Below are 16,003 nucleotides of genomic sequence, written 5' to 3'. Positions count from 1 at the left end.
TACGAATTCAAATTTAAATGAGATGATATGTTTTAAATTGTACATACATGATGTTTATCGACTTGGTTAAGTCATTTCAATGTGTAATAACGAATGAATAAGAGCACTATGTGTGTGAATGATTGGAGGCACTGTGTGTGTGTAAATCCCTTTAACCGAGCACTATGAGTGCGAGATCGGTCAGTGGGCACTAAGTGTGTGAAATGGAATTCAAGTAAGACCTCGTCTGGGACGAAGGCATTGATTTGAGATAGTGTGTAAGACCATGTCTGGGACATGGCATCGGCTCGATATGTGAGAATATGTAAGACCATATCTAGGATATGGCATTGTAAGAGCTATATGTGCTTGAATTAGTTGAGCCCTTACAAGTAAGTATTCGCTCAGTTGATAAACGAGCTACCGCCTTTGGCTAAGTTGATCTTTGTGTATGAACATAAGGGTTGGTAATGTGAAGTAAGTTCTTGAGTAATAGAGCTTAAATTATGATTTGATTAGATCATGCCTCAAGTAAATCAAAATCATGCTCTTTGTGTGTGGATATTGAACCGAAATGTGCAAGAGTGATAAGTGTATTGTATTTGAGTTTTGCTAATGGAAATGAAATACGAATGTGTCATGATTTAGTGTTAAATGTGCATGGTTATTTGAATGGTGTCCGGGCTAAGTCCTGAAGGCTTTTGTGCTATGTGACTAAATCCGGGTCAACTCCCGAAGGCATTTGTGCGAGTTACCAAAACCGGGTTAAGTCCCGAAGGCATTCGTGCGAGTTATTAAATCCGGGCTAATTCCCGAAGGCAATTGTGCGAATCACTATAACCGGGCTATGTCCCGAAGACAATCGAGCGAGTCGCTATATCCGGTTAAATCCCGAAGGCACGTGATTCGGAGATGAGCAATCTTGCTGTAAAAATTTCAGTTAATACGCTTGCAAAAATTCCAGCAATGAGGTATGTTCGTATGTGCTGAATGAATTAAATGTTCAGGTGTGTGGAAGTTGAATATTGAGATACGATGGAGTTATAAAGGATATTTATTGGGATGTTTGAGTATATGTGTATTTTCGCCGAGTTACGACTTATACATGGATGAAAATGTGGGTTACAAATATGTGGGTTGATGATGTGAATTATACATGTTAGTATGTGCTTGATATGTGTTTGAAATGCAATTTTGAATTAAATTAAGTGATTATTGCTTATGAAATCAAGGAAATGAGATATATGTGCATACTTGTAGAAATGTTTATGTATTTGTTTTGAGATAAGAAAATGATTTTATAGATCGATGTGAAATCAATAATGAATTACAATTGCTATCGATGAGCTAATGTTTATATGAATATAATTCAATAAGAGGACGTTATTCTAAACTATGCATCGGTAGAAATTTTCGGGGACGAAAATTTCTTAAGTGGGGGAGAGTTGTGACAGCCCTAAAGTGACCCTAGTCGGAAAGCGGTTTCGGGACCGCTAAACCGAGTCACCAAATTATTTGGATGTGATATTTATGGTCTAAAATATGTGAATATGAATGTGCGAAAATTTTAAGCTTCGATTTAGTAAATTGCATGTGAATTTAGTCAAAAGGACTTGTGTGACACTTTTGAAATGTGATAGGCTAATCTACAAGGATCTAATAGTGCATGTAGTCAAAAGGGAGGACTTGCATGTCAATTTTCCCCCCCTAATATGTAGTGGCCGGCCATGAGCATGAGGATGGACAAAATGTTATGGGGTGAAACATGTTGGAAACATGTTGTGTTAGTGTGTTATGGGAGAAAGAATAAAACAAAGGGTTTGTAATAAAGAAATGGATGGGAGGGGTGATGAGAACAAAGTTGTCTCATCCATGTTTCCCCCCCACCCCAATTGCCGTGACTAGAGAAAGGGGAGGAGAAACAAAATTCTTTCTTGGTTGGTCAACATGGCCGAATAGAAGAAACAAAGGAGGGGAAGAATTTTTGGTCACTTGAGTCATTAAGAAGCTCAAGAGCCTAGAGGATCAAAGTCGGATAAGGGAAAAGAGGAAGTAAACGAATAGCCGTGGATATCTAGTCGTCGACCACTTTCGAGGTAAGTTTTAAGTGATTAAACGTTGAGTAAATTCAATCATAATAGGACATAATGAGTTGATTTAATAAGATATGATGTGGCCATCATATGTCTTAAACCCAAATGGTAAGTTCATAAGTGTTTGGACTTGGAAATTTAAGAGCAAATTGTAATAATTTGCTTGGACAGTAGCAGTAATGTGATTTTAGAAAATCACTATAAATTGTTGGTGTGGAATTATAGGCTGAATAAAATATGTAATCAAAGCTTAGTTGGTCTAGTTTCTTATAAAAGAGACCGTGGAAGCAAAGAAATTTCCTATAAAGAGATATTTAAAGTTGTGTGGGACAGTGTCGGAATGACTCTGAAATCCCCTGTTCTGTTTTTGGAAAATCATTATAATTTGTACAAACATGGTTATAAGATAAGATTTATATTCTTAGACTCCTTAATGAGTCTAGTTTCAAATGGAATCAAATAGAACACATTATGAATTCTGTACAATGAAAAATTTGATTCGTAGCGAAGAGTGGTCAGATTAGTCAAACAGTGAAACAGGGGAAAATTTATGAAAAATCTGGTATTGATTGGCCAAACCAAAAATTCTAAAAATTTCATGTATGGAAGATATATGAGTCTACATTCTGATAAAATTAACGGCAAGTGATTTGGAGTCTTGTAGCTCCGGGTATAAATAATTTAGTGACCATTGCTCAGGAAAACAGCTCGTAGCGAATATGTGATTTTGTTGTAAACATGGATAAAAACTTGTTTTAGTTGCTCATAAGCTATTGATTGATCCCATACTTGAATTCTAAATTGTGATATTGTAAAATGATACATGAGTGTTAGATGGATCTTTGATATCAAAATTTGTGAAATTGTAAGTTTATGAGTATTCGAATATGAAATGATAGTATGGCGTGAAATTGAATTATTCGTTGGAAAATGATTGATGTAGATTCAGCCAAGACCAAGTCTGTACATAATAATATATGTGATAAGGCCTAATGGCCGATGTGATGAATGTGAAAATGTATATATATGTGATAAGGCCTAATGGCCGATGTGATGAATGTGAAACTGTATATATATGTGATAAGGCCTAATGGCTGATGTAATGAATGTGAAAATGTATATATATGTGATAAGGCCTAATGGCCGGTGTGATGAATGTGAAAATGTATATATATGTGATAAGGCCTAATGGCCGACGTGATGAATGTGAAAGTGTGTATATATATATGTGGTAAAGCCGAATGGCTAATGTGAATGTTGTAACATGTGATTAAGTGTACATGAAACTTAGAAATATGTTCCGGGTGAGACCCGATGACTACGTGTGGAGATTATGTCCGATGCACGACCCGATGACTACGTGTGGAGATTATGTCCGGTAAGACTTAGAATAAGAATTGCTTATAAATATACGCAATGTGAAAGGTTAAACAGTATGTACTCCAAGTTTATATATGATGCATACGAGAGCAATCTATGGGACTATTCCTATGATTATGTGACATCGGATTAGTGTGAGAGTTTATCGCCTATTGTATAGGATGAGATGTGCATATTCGGTAAAGGGATGGTATGCCCGAAGGAAGAGTGAAATAAAATACGAACAACTATGTTATAATTTGATTGTTATCTGTTGACACTGCTTAAAACTTACCAAGCATTGTAATGCTTACTCTGCTTACTCTGTTTCCTCGCCTTATAGGTCTCATTGCTGGCTCTGAGCTCGGGGATCGTCAAGAACTAGTCACACTATCACTATCCACTGTTTGGTACTGCTATGTTTTGGAATATCTTATGGCATGTATAGAATAGACTAGTAGTGAGGATATTTTGGTTAACGATAGGGCTACTCTTTCGTTTGTTGGTCATAGACCCTTTGATTTTGTATAAATTTGGATAGCCATGCGAAAATGGCTTGTATACACTTTGGCATGGTATCATAATCATTTTGTATGTTGTTCATTAAGAGATGTTGAAATGTTTGGAATCGATTAGCCCTTGGAATGGTTAATCGTGATCATCTTTTGTGCCATGTATGCTAAAAGGGCTAGTTGAATCAAGGAAATTATGAAGTAGGTAAAATCTACCTTAAGGACAGAGGTTGACAGCTACAGTGATGTGGATGTGAAAAATCACTAAAAATAGTAGGAATGGATTTAAATAGTGAATAAATTATGTAAATGAACCTTGATGAATCTACTTTCATATGGACAAAACGAAACGGTCATATGCGTTGTATGTTAAGAGATATTTAGGTTTTCGTGAAACAGGAACAGAACTGTTTCTAGATTCCCTGTTCTGAATTTGGAAATTCATTGTAAATTAACCAGAGATAATTAGGAGTCATGCCATATATGTATATATTCCTATTTGGTTCTAGTTTCTATAGAAACAAACGGCATCAGTATTGAAGCCCTGTATAGGGAGATATCCAGGTCGTAATGCATGAAGGTCAGTGTAGTCGCACCCTGTAACCGTGGAGACTTTAACTAATAAACTGGACTAATTGGCCCAACCAAAAATTCTAGAAAAAAATCTGTAGATGCATATATGAGTCTAGTTTCAGGAAAAAATTACGAAACTGGTTTTCGAGTTTTGGAACTCAAGATATGATTTTTAAAGTGACAGTGATGCAGTTAGCCAACTGCCTAGAAAATTTTTAAAATGGACTGCGAAAGTGAATGGTTTAAGCCGTTAACCCCTCGTGTCCGACTCCGGCAGCGGACTCGGGTACGGGGTGTTACAGTACTTAAGCAGAATTCATGGCTCACCTCTTCTGTTTTTGGATACCTACCTGGTGCGCAGCTTCCATTCACTTGGTTAAGCCTTATCAAACAACGGTTTTTTTAAAAAACTAAAACAAAGCATGGATTTTTAACTTCAATGTGGCACGTCAGATTCGGCCATTACGTCTGGGCCGGGTTTGGGGTGTTACAATTATTGTTCTAGCAGTTGCTAAAAGGGGCCTCCCTAAAATTAAAAGAACGTTACTATCCTCTTCTATGTCTATAACAACGAAATCAAATGGGAATATAAATTTGTCAATTTTAACGAGTACATCTTCAATAATCCCCCTAGGAAATCTGATTGTTTTATCGGCTAATTGAATACACATCCTAGTTTATTTGGGTTTCCTAAGACCTAGGTGCTTAAACATTTTGTAAGGCATGACATTGATACTAGCCCCTAAACCAGCCAAAGCATTATTAATATCTAAGCTACCAATTAAACAAGGAATCGTAAAACTCCCTAGATCTTTTAATTTGTTGGGCGGCTTATTCTTTAGAATGGCTGAGCAAACTGCGTTTAGCTCCACATGCGATGCTTCATCTAACTTCCTTTTATTTGTTAAAAGCTCTTTTAAGAATTTGACTGCATTTGGCATCTGCGAAAGAGCTTTAATAAACGGTAAGTTAATATGTAATTTCTTTAAAAGTTTAAGGAATTTACCAAATTGTTCGTCTGAGCGTTTTTTCCTTGTCGCATTAGGGTATGGTACACGAGGTTTGTATTTTGTACTTATAGGTTTCTACTTATTACCTCAACTTTATCTTTACTTACCACAGTTTCTTGCCTCAATTCTAGTTTAGGTGTAACTATCCCTTCCTCAACTTGAATGGTAATTACATTGATTGCTCCTTTGGGTTAGATTCAGTGTTACTCGGCAGGCTACCTTGCGGTCGTTCAGATATCAATTTAGCGAGCTCACCTATCTGAGTTTCGAGCCCTTGGATCGACACTTATTGATTTTTAAGTGCTGTTTCGATATTCTGAAAAATGAGTTTCTGCCACTGAGATGAATTTTGTTAGCATCTCTTTAAGGTTCAGTTTTTTCTCTTGTTGGTAGGGTGGTTGTTGAAAGCCTAGAGGTAGTGGTGGTCACTAATTCCCTTAGCCTCCCCATGAAAAATTTGGGTTATTACTCCATCATGCATTGTAAATATTTCTAAACGGATTATTTTGAGATCGAGGATTATTACCATGTAATTTAACTGCTCGTTCTTCATATTGTGGCCATAGGGTTGGTATTCTGGATTTCTTAATCCACCTCCACTTGCCTCGCACTGCATTACTGGCTGGACCTGTGAAGAACCAAGAAAGCCGTCGATTTTTCTATTCAAATGTTCTACCTGATTAGAGAGCATGGTGACCGAATCGACGTTAAAAACGCTGGCTATTTTTGTTGGCTTTGTCCTCATGACTTGCCACTGATAATTATTCAGTGACATCTCTTCTATAAATTCATAAGCATCCTCAGGTGTCTTATTATTGATAGTCCCCCAGCGGCTGCATCAACCATTTGTCTAGTCGAGGGATTCAGGCCATTGTGAAACGTTTGAACCTGTAGCCAGAGTGGTAACCCATGGTGAGGGCATCTTCTTAAGAGGTCCTTGTATCTTTCCCATGCATCGTAGAGTGTTTCTAAATCTGTCTGCACAAAAGAAGAGATATCATTACGTAATTTGGCAGTTTTAGCTGGCGAAAAATATTTTAATAAAAAATTTTTGGTCATTTGTTCCCAAGTAGTGATTAACCCTCATGGTAACGAGTTCAACCAATGTTTAGCCTTATTCCTTAACAAAAAGGGAAACAATCGAAGGCGAATGGCATCATCAAAAACATTATTGATTTTAAAAGTTTCGCAAAACTCTAAGAAATTTTCCAAGTGAGCGTTGGTGTAACACCCCATCCCCGATACCGTCGCCGGAGTCGGACACGAGAGGTTCTAAGACCAACTCTCATGTGTCACACAGACTATTTTTCACATTTCCAGCCTAGCTGGCAAACTGCGTCCCTGTCAGCTTAAAACTCATATCTCGAGTTCCAGAACTCGAAAACCAGTTCCGTAAATTTTCCCTGAAACTAGACTCATAATTCCATCTACACATTTTTTTATAGAATTTTTGGTCTAGCCAATAAGTACAGTTTATTAGTTAAAGTTACCCATGTTACAGGGGTCGACTACACTGACCTTCGCGCATTACGACCTGGATATCTTCTCGTACAGAGCTTCAATGCTCATGCCGTTTGTTTCTAATGAAACTAGACTCAAAAGGGAATCTGAACATATAAGGAAAGACTTCTAATTCATTTTGGATAATTTATGGTAAATTTTCAAAGTGGAGACAGGGGATCCAGAAACCATTCTGGCCCTGTCTCACGAGAACTTTAATATCTCTCAGTATACTGCTCATATGGTCGTTTCGTTTCATCCATATGAAAATAGATTCATCGAGGTTCAATTTCATAGTTTATTCACTATTTAATTCTACTTCTACTATTTTTAGTGATTTTTCCATCTCACCTCACTGCTGCTGGCAGCATCTGTTACTAAAGCAAACAATGACTATTTCATAATTCTTCCATGGCCAACTATTACATCATACATAATACAAACTATGGCCACCTTATCAAAATTAAGGTTTCTAAGGCTCGTGACTATAGGTTTTAGAATCACACTCAACCGACCAAATAGGCCATTTTCGCATGGCTTAAAGTTTACAACCCACAATTCAACAAAACAAAATAGCCTATACATGCCAAACGTTCTCCTAGTTCAACTACGACGACAATACCAAAGATTTCCAGCCGGTGTGATGACTTCAACGACGGTTCCGAGCACGCAAACGATACGAGTCCAAGAGACCTAAAATGGGTGACAAGAAAACACCGAGTGAGTTTATAACTCAGTAAGTCATAAGCATTCGGCAACCACCCATTAATAAAGTTATCACAACATGAAACAATAAACAAAGCTAGGTACTCCATCCATATCGAAACTATACCATAATTCCTCGGACCTTTCGGTTCAATCTCATACCAAGTCATACATCCACATTTCAAATTCTATACAATAAGATATTTGAGGCATTTTCACACACCAACTCATTTTCACCACAATCATACAATTGCAATCATCACATAGATTTAAAGCTTACCAAGCTCAACCCCGAGCATGAACATATTGCCTATTCGTCATGAGCTCAAGGTACTTACCCGATCCGCTGTCCGGATTAACTCGATAATGTTGCACACTCGGTGCCAATTGTAATGCAAGAGCATATAGTGAATCCACACACTTAGTGCTATATATTTTCAGCTCGCACACTTAGTGCTATATAATTTTCAGCTCGCACACTTAGTGCTATATATTTTCAGCTCGCACACTTAGTGCAGTATAATCAAACTCGCACACTTAGTGCTGTACAATTTTAAACCCAGACACTTAGTGCCAATCTTGTCACCGTGTCCATTTATACCCGCACACTTAGTGCCAAGACCAATACTTTATGCAATTTACCACCTTTATACATTCAACGATGGCATCATTCCATACACATACATTTCCATTTACACATCAATTCATTAAACACAATTGCATATATATTATGATCATTTAAATCAATACCAAATATATGCTTAATGACTTACCTTATATTGGATGAAACGATTTCCAATCGGCTACTCGATTATCTTTGCTTTGCCTTTGTTTGATTTTCCCCTTTGATGTCTTGATCTAGAATAAATACATTTAGTAGTAAATTTTTTATTCTAATGTACAACATCATGAATCAACTCAACCGAATTATCTCTATCACCCGAACTAAAATTCGCACCTTAACTTCATCTCATTACCCTTAAAGTCCGAATGCACACATACACAATTTATATACAAATTTCATCCTCACAATGTATATAATTCATTCGCCATTCACCACTCACCTAACAAAACTTCATATCAAATTTCCATGACCGATCACACCTATACTTACATTCCATATAGCGAACATTACTTGTATATGTACCCATAAATTAAATGTGAGAATTTAGCAAAGTTACCTTTGAAAGACTCACCCGAACAACATGGAAATGTCCAGCTTTGGACAGCATTGAATTTTCAAATGAGACATGCATTAAACTTAACCAAATTTGTCATAAAATTTACAATATTGGACAGCATGTAAAAGCAAATTAAGGCAGCATAATAAGATAGTCACAATTGCACACGTCAACACATATTTGAGCAGCCATACCACACCATTTACTTCACCATTTAGCCACAGTTTCTGTGAGCAAATTAATCCACACTCACCAAACAAAACTATCAAAATCTTACATGCATGTCGATGCAACAATAATCTCAAGCATCGCAACACTTAAAACCGAACAGCTTAGGAAGAAATATAAAATATTTGCAAAGAACCGACCAAAATTCCTCCAAGATGGAAATCACCTATTTGATTTGCTCCATTGTATTTCTCTATTATTGCTTCCTCTTCTTCTTCTAGTTACAACAATTGCAAAAGAAAGAAAACATGAACACTCCTTCTTCTTCTCAAGTCATGGTAATTGTAACAAAAATGAGAATGGATGAACAACAAGGATTTTTCTTTCCTCTTCCTCAACTCACGGCAATAGGGGGACATTCACCATTCTCTTCTTTTTTTTTTATTTCTTTACTACTAGCTTTCTATTTTATTGTTTCCTACATACATCACTAGCCTAACATGTTGGAAACATGTTTCCTTGCCCATCACTCTTGTCATGGCGGCCATTAGCTAATATCAAAGGGAATTTGACATGCAAGTCCACCCTTTGATTACATGCACTAATAGGCCACTTACATTTGCCCAAACATTTCTAAGTTTTCTCACATAAGTCCTAATCACAAAAATTCATCTACAATTAAGAAAAATCCAAACATGAAATTTTCACACATTCATATTCACATATTCTAGACAATAAATATTACGTTCCAACATTTCGGTGACTCGGTTTAGCGGCCCCGAAACCACTTCCCGACTAGGGTCAATTTTGGGCTATCACAGTTGGGATCCTCATCCTACAAACCATCAAACTGAACAAACTGCTGGATCATTTGAATGGTGTTAGGTTTTAGCTCAAAATTATTTGCAGCAATAGCAGGCCTAACTATGCTCGATTCAATTCCTGTTAAAGAAGGTTTAGCATAATCATACATAGTACGTGGAGCAGGATTCTGATTAGCAATAGTTGCAGGAGGCAGCGAATTTTCTTGGTTCTCAGCCATCTCCTCGGTTGTTGTTGAAGTATCGTCCTCTTGCTCTTCCTCTATGTATTGTAAGCTTCGCCTTATTTCTCTTCGGTTTCTGCAAACTATACGATCGATCTCACTATCAAACAGAAATGGTCCCTCCAGGTTTCTTCTAGTCATACACTATAAAAACCTGCCAGGAATGAATAAAAGAAAAGTTAGAAAAGAAAAAAAATAAATTGCAAATAAAGTAGAATGGCTAAAGTAATAAAAATTGAGTGTTCCTAATATCCTAGTTCCCCGGCAACGGCGCCAAAAACTTGATACGTGATATTCGCGACAGGTTTTAAAAAATTATAATTAATCATTCTTGAAACTAACTATTATCATGATGAAGGTAAGTGTACCTATCGAATAGTAGTAAAGCTTGGACAAAACTTATTTATTTCAAAGTTATGGAGAACCAATCGGGAAAGTTGAAATTGCAAAATTAGATGACCGATCTTGGATACAAGCACATAGATATGTTCTTTTCCACCACGATGCACTTGAACAATTACACAAGTAAGTTTTAAAATATGATAAATATTCTTCTTTTTTTGATTTGTTTATTTTTTAATGAATTAAACATGTGTTTAACATAGTGAGTACAAACAAATCTTAAGATCTCGTCCACGCTCACAAAGATTACAACATCGCGAGATTAATAGGTTATTCGCTGAATCTTTTCGTGAATGGTTAAGCCAAATGGTAAGCAACTCAACATTTTATTGAGAAATAATAATGTTTTCTCATAACATTTGTAATTACTCAATTTGCTTTCGATTCAATAGGTTTGGAGTGGGAATGTCGTTAATGACGAAGTTAAATGGCTTTCCCAAGGTCCGAATTGAGTAGTAAAAAGATATAGTGGCTTCATCATGAATGGATTCAGATTTCATACCAAATATCGCGAGAGATTGAGGAGAACTCAAAATTGTGGAGTAGTTGTTAATTCTTTAATTACAAGTTACGCTAGTGCTAGGGACAGTAATCCTGTCGAGGGAAATGTGGAGTATTATGGACTTCTAACCCGACATTATTGAGTTGGATTATTATGGAAAATGGAAAGTTGTCTTATTTTGATGTGATTGGGCTGATGCTAATACTGCTCGTGGAATTAAAAATGATCAGTTTGGTTTTACAATGGTGAATTTCTCTCGATTAATTCACACTGGAGAACATTTGATAAACGAGCCGTATGTATTTTCTTCTCAAGTTAAACAAGTTTTTTACTCGAAAGATCCAATTGATGAGGGTTGGTACGTTGTACTCCGAAACACCCCTAGAGACTTGTTTTACATGGGGAATGGAAGTAAAGATGACATCGTTGAAAGATTAGAAACTTTGCCTTTTCCAGAACAAGACTTAGATGAAAATATCCCTAGTACTAGTACACAATTTCAATGGGTTCGTCAGGATGTGGACGAAGATATTTACGATTTATGATGTAGTAAGATTTTATGATTTTTTATTTATATGTAATGTTATAATTTTAACATTGGTCATGTTATATAATTTAACTATTTTATATTTACTATTGTTGTTATTTCTTACTAAAATTTTAACTATTTTATGTGTTGCAGGAAAAATGCCTAGAAGAAGATTAAGAGATCTTAGTATTGTACAGAATACTACAAATTCGGAAGAAGTAAGTACTGAACAGCAGACAATTGTTGGATCTTCAAGCGTGCCAGAGACACTTGACGAGTCTGTGGAATTTCAAAGTAATGTTAAGTTTATTTTACAAATTGTATTAAATTTTATTACTGATTTTTTAAATTTCAATATAGTAATAATATATTATTTTTCAGCTGAAAATGGTCGGACGCGCAGAGGTCGAGGACGTACGCTCCTAACAGATTTATATAACTTAAATTCTGTCGAGCGTGTCAAAGTAACTAGAAACAGCCATGGTCAGCCTGTTGGACAAGAAGCTCGACTTTTAGCAGGCTATTTGGGCATTATAGCACGAAATGCCAATATGTTGCCCATCAACTACGAATCATGGCATAACATGCCCGATAGCAATAAAATCAAGCTCTCTCTAATATTAAGGTAACAAAACATTAATGTAATTTATAATACTTTGGTTTAAGTTTCATTTATATTTACTTTCTAAACTTGTGTTTTTTAGGAGAGGTTTACTTTAGAGGTCTTTGATGCCTATATCAAGAAGGCATTGGGTAAAAAATGGAGAGACCATAAAAGCATTTTGAAAAAAGAATATTTTAAAAAACCCATAAGCCTCGAAGAAAAATTGCAAAATGTCCCACGGGGAATGCTGAGGTACCAATGGGAAGATGCGGTTCGATTTTGGAATTCGAAGAAAGGAGAGGTATTATGTACTTGCAAACTCTTATAAATTTTTTGGTTTATAGTATTTACTATATACGTAATAATAATTTCATTATGTAGGACCGTGAGCGAGTTGGAACAAGTAGCAGGCAAAAACAAAAATTTACGCACATGGCAGGATCGAGAAGTTTTGCTTGTGTAGCTCAGGCCGCGGTACTATGGATTTATTAATTCTATCAAGTATTAATGACTTTTTACTATTAAATAATATTTACTACTATATTGTAGGAAGCCTCGTCTGGTCAAAAAGTTGGACGCCTTTAGTTTTTTGACATTACGCATGTGAAAAAGATGGAACTCCGATGACATCCGAGGTCAGAAATTATGGTATATTTACTTAATAAAATTTGATTCATTATAAATATTTCTAATATTTAATTATAATGTTTTAATTCGTCGTTTTTATTAGTTTAATTTAAATAATGTTATGTTGTATTCTTTTTTATTGTATATTTTGTTTCTAACTCTTTAACTGATTTATTAGGAGAAACTAAAAGATAAGAAGGCAGAGTATGAAGCGATCGCTTGAATCGATAGTTCTGTTAATTTTGAGGATATTGATAATGAATTATTAATGAAGTTTTGGGTCCCGAAAGGTATGGTCGGGTTAGATTTCAAGGATCCGTGTATATCCACACCAATATTTTGGATCCACCTCGCTCCAATACATGCCTTCCGGAGTCAAAGTCAAGTTGAAGTTCGAGGCTTAAAGATCGATAGTTCGATACAAGTCGCACAGATGAGCAAATTTCTCAACTTAGAGTGGAGGCAAGAGCAGGAGGCGGCGGCGGCGGCCGAGGAGGCTGAGCAAAACAGAAAATACAATGAACTCCAACATGACTTCATCTATGATGACTATGTTCCAGAAATTTCAAAATCCCCCATCTTAGACATTTGTTTTCTTGTAACTTTTAACATTATTATAAGAATATTTTGAATATTCATTTACAATTTATATAATATATTTTTCGTATAATTTTGTATTATTTAAATTTGCGGGTTTTGGTTGGATTTCATGGTATATTTGCTGTTTTTGGTTGAATTTCTTGCAGGAGGGTTAGATATAAGTGCAAAAATACATATTGCAAAATTAGGCAAATTAGCGGCGTTTTTATAAAACAAGCGCCGCTAAAAGTCCTATTCTTTAGCGGTGTTTTTCTAAAAGCGCCGCTAAAAGTCCTTGTCTTTAGCGGTGTTTTTCTAAAGGCGCCGCTAAAAGTCCTATTCTTTAGCGGCATTTTTCTAAAGGCGCCGCTAAAAGCCCTAGTCTTTAACGGCGTTTGTTTGAAAAAAACGCTGCTAAAAGTCCTGGTCTTCAACGGCGTTTTTCTAAAAGGGCCGCTAAAAGTCCTCGTCTTTAGCGGTGTTTTTTAAAAAAGCGCCGCTAAAGACGAGGACTTTTAGTGGCACTTTTTTCAAACAAACGCCGCTAATTTTACCGGCGTTACATATAGTGATTTTTTTTGCTGCACTTGGGAAAGCGCCACTAAAATTTTTAGTGGCGCTTAAAAACGCTACTAAAGGCAAAAAAAAAATGCCGCTAAAAGTCTGTTTTCCTGTAGTGTTTGATCTAGAGTTATTGTTACCCATATATTGGACTTGTTCCTCCTCGGTTGAAGGGTTGATATTCTATTCATGCTCCTCCTCCATTCGAATCGCACCTCATCACTAGATGTACCTGAGTAGAACCACACAAACCGTCAATCTTTTTTTTTAAGAGTTCTACTTGGTTAGATAGCTTAGTAACCGCATCGAGGTTGAAAACACTAGCTGCTTTCGTCGGCTTTGTTCTCATAACTTGCCACTGATAGTTATTCAGTGACATATCCTCAATAAATTCGTAAGCCGCCTCAGGTGCCTTATTATTGATAGTTCCTCCAGCGGCTACATCAATCATCTGCTGAGTCGAATGACTCAGGCCATTATGGAACGTTTGAACATGTAGCCAAAGCGGTAACCCATGGTGAGGGCACCTTCTCAAAAGGTTCTTGTATCTCCCCAATGCATCGTAGAGTGTTTCTAAATCCATCTATACAAAAGAAGAGATATCATTACGTAATTTGGTTGTTTTAGCTGGTGGAAAATATTTTAATAACAATTTTTCAGTCATTTGTTCCCAAGTAGTGATTGACCCTCGTGGTAACGAGTTCAACCATTGTAACGAGTTCAACCATTGTTTAGCCTTATTCTTTAATGAAAAGGGAAACAACCAAAGGCAAATGGCGTCATCATAAATGCCATTAATTTTAAAGGTATCACAAAATTCTAGGAAATTTGCCAAATGAGCGTTGGGATCCTCGTCCTGCAAACCATCAAACTGAATAAACTATTGAATCATTTGAATTGTGTTAGGTTTCAGTTCAAAATTATTTGAAGCAATAGTAGGTTTAACTATATTTGACTCAGTTCCTGTTAAATTAGGTTTAGCATAATCATACATAGTGTGCGGAGCAAGATTTTGATTAACAGCAATTGTAGGAGGAAGCGGATTTTCTTAGTTTTCAGCCATCTCCTCGGTTGTGGTTTGAATATCATCCTCTTGCTTGTTCTCTGTGTATCTTAAGCTTCTCCTTATTTCTCTTTGGTTTCTGGAAACTGTGCGATCGATCTCACTGTCAAAAAGTAATGGTCCTGACGGGTTTCTTCTAGTCATAAACTATAAGAACCTGCTAGAAAAAGGGAAAAAGAAGAATTAGTAATAAAAATTAGAATAAAATTTAAATTGAAGTAAAAGTAATTGACTAAAGTAATAAAAATCGAGTGTTCCTAATATCTTAGTTCCCCGGCAACGGCCCCAAAAACTTGATACGTGATATTCGTGACAAGTTTTAAATATTTATAATGAATCATTCTTGAAACTAATTATTATCACGATGAAGGCAAGTGTACTTATCGAACAGTAGTATAGCTTTAGGAAGACCGGATTATCGAACCCAAAGGAACTAAAAGTACTAGTATTAACTTTCTTTTATTATCTAGCCTAAAAAAATAAAAGGGTTTTGTTTATCTAACTAATTAACTAAACTAAGAAGTCACAGAAAAGAAATTTGGGGAAAATACTTTTTGGAAAACTCGATTGATTAAGATAATACCTAGACTTCACTTGTTATTTGACTCTGAATTGGATGATTTATTCATTCAACTTGTTCTGTAGAGATCCCTAAGTTATATTATTATCTCTCTCGAGACTAACAACGTCTAACCCTAGTTTGAATAACTGAAATCCCTTTCTAATTAACACCCTAGGGTTGCATTAACTCAATCTATGGATCCCCTTATTAGGCTTTACCCTAATCCGGCAAAATCTTGTCACCCTATCTCTAGGCGCGCAACCAGCTCCGCTTAATTATGACAAATTTACTCTTAGATAGGGTCTATTCCTCCTCTGAATAAGAGCTTAACTTGAATCAGTATCTTGGAATATCAAAACAAGAATTAAGAACACATAATTAAGAACAAGTCAAATATTTATCATACAATTCAGATAATAATAACAAGATCCATCTTAGGTTTCATCCCC

At 36.0% G+C, this 16,003-nt stretch overlaps 2 non-coding genes across 2 annotated transcripts; both read left to right on the top strand.

The window, feature by feature from the left end:
• Positions 1 to 6,430: 6,430 nt before the first annotated feature.
• Positions 6,431 to 6,537, top strand: LOC128289818 (small nucleolar RNA R71). The gene has a single exon (XR_008279462.1). It is a non-coding gene; the product is annotated as a small nucleolar RNA R71 (small nucleolar RNA).
• Positions 6,538 to 14,438: 7,901 nt separating this feature from the next.
• LOC128289557 (small nucleolar RNA R71) lies at positions 14,439 to 14,545 on the top strand. Its single transcript, XR_008279202.1, has one exon. It is a non-coding gene; the product is annotated as a small nucleolar RNA R71 (small nucleolar RNA).
• The last annotated feature ends 1,458 nt before the right edge of the window (positions 14,546 to 16,003 follow it).

This window comes from Gossypium arboreum, chromosome 2 (assembly GCF_025698485.1).
Source record: "Gossypium arboreum isolate Shixiya-1 chromosome 2, ASM2569848v2, whole genome shotgun sequence".
Taxonomy (NCBI): Eukaryota; Viridiplantae; Streptophyta; class Magnoliopsida; order Malvales; family Malvaceae; genus Gossypium; species Gossypium arboreum.
The sequence above is the reverse complement of the archived record's forward strand: the minus strand, read 5'-3'. Positions and strand labels throughout refer to the sequence as shown.